Source organism: Aplysia californica, unplaced genomic scaffold (genome assembly GCF_000002075.1).
Source record: "Aplysia californica isolate F4 #8 unplaced genomic scaffold, AplCal3.0 scaffold00051, whole genome shotgun sequence".
NCBI classification, from domain to species: Eukaryota; Metazoa; Mollusca; class Gastropoda; order Aplysiida; family Aplysiidae; genus Aplysia; species Aplysia californica.
Window position 1 is genome coordinate 1,927,859 of NW_004797321.1, and position 2,028 is coordinate 1,929,886.

The window sequence follows — 2,028 nt, forward strand, 5'->3', positions numbered from 1 at the left end:
GAGGGAGGGGAGGGTATACGGAAGGGGAAAGGGGAGGGATGGAAGGAAGGGGAGGGGGAGGGCGTGTCGTCTTTGAGCTGTACCGGGGAACAGGGACTGTGACGTCATCGTCTGGTGTAATGAATACAGCTAGACGGTATAGGTTGTATTTTTATCTCGATTCTCGATATCTATAGAGCTCGTCGACTCACCACCAAGTTAAGTTTTTTTTTCAGCTCTTTCGGCTAATTCCCTACTAAAGATTTCTGCCAACAAAAAGCTTTATGTATACATATAAAAACATTCTTGTGTATTATTATTCCCCCTTTGGAGCACCTATTCCTGATATAGACCGAGCGAAAGAAGAGAAAAGCAACAAAACGTATCTGTAGACTTTTTGTTTTAGTAAGAGTTTAACGGCACTTGCAACACAAAAAGGTCATAGAGTGCCGAAGATTAGAGGTGTTACAAGGGAGTAAAAAACATTTAAAAAAGAAGGAGGAGAGTTCAGGACGAAAGATGTTTGATAGAAAAGAAAGAAGGAGCAAACCACACCAGAACACCCGCCAACCGCCCATATATCCGTAGACCTCATCTATGTATCCAGGCAAAGGAGCGAAAAGGACAAAACCTGGTCACTGCCTACAGGCATAGAGAGCTAGCACCAGAAGAATTTCTAGGGACTCTCTCTCTCTCTCTCTCTCTCTCTCTCTCTCTCTGTCTCTGTCTCTGTCTCTCTCTCTGTCTCTCTCTCTCACTCTCTCTCTTGCCATTTTTAACTCCCAGTGGAGCACAGGCCATCAACAGCCTTACTCCAGCGAAGCAAGTCCTGAGCATCCTTTTCTATCGGTTTCCATGATGTCTCCGCTTTTTCAATTTCCGCTTGTACCGCTCGCCTCTATGTCATCTTTGGTCTTCCCTTCTTACGTTTTTCTTGTGGGTTCCACGTTAACGCCTGCCTGATGATGCTTGTCGAGGGTCTCCTCAGGGTGTGTCCAATCTATTTCCATTAATTCCCATGTATGTCTTCCTTTACTGGCCTTAGGGACAATTGGTCGCTTTTTAGCACAAGGGGGGTATCCCGAAAAATGCTGTTTTGAAAAAATCGAAGGTAAAGTTTTTATTTACCCTTGTTCCGTTTCTTTAAAATACAAGAAGAGTTTTCTTTAAAACAAAGAACGTACACACACCAATGAAACCAAACTTCTCCCATAGAGGGGAGTGTCCATTTTTTGGTTTAGGTCAAGATTTCTGGAAACCACAGCATTCTGGGTTAGCCCGCTTGTCCTTAAAAGCGACCAATTTAAAAAGAAAAATGCAACTACAATCGCGGTCCTTAGCACATAGGCAGTTTTCGATCACCATTGGAACTTTGCTTTTAAGCTGCAACATTTTTTTTAAAATGACGACAACACCCAAAATTAAAAAGACACACACACACAAAAAAGCAGTAACAAAAACATTGAGTATCGTACCGTGATCAATCATCGTTAAAGAAGTATTCGATTAACACAGTCGCTGTTCTCCGCGGTCGCCCGATTCCACGTGTCAAAGGTCATAGATTTTGAGGACAGGTCACAAGATTTATGGCAGCAGAAGAAGGAAGACACATGTGCGAAACTCGAGGGCCCTCCACTCAGCATTATCATTTCTCTCTCATTGACGACATTTTCACTTGGAAAAGAACGAAAGGTAGCTGTTCCTCTTTCACTTTTGACCCCCCAATCCCCTCCCTTCCACGCTTATACAAACGCAAATACACATACACACACGCATACACGCACGGGCGCGTGCACACACACGCACGCGTGTACTCACACGCGCGCGTGCACACACACACGCGCGCGCACACACACACGCACACACACACACACACACACACACACACACACATGCACACACATACATACACGCACACACGCGCGGGTGCGCGCGTACGCACATGCTCGCAAATACTCGCACGGATATACACGCACACACACAACACACACACACACACACACGCACACACACACACACACACACACACACACACACACACACACACAC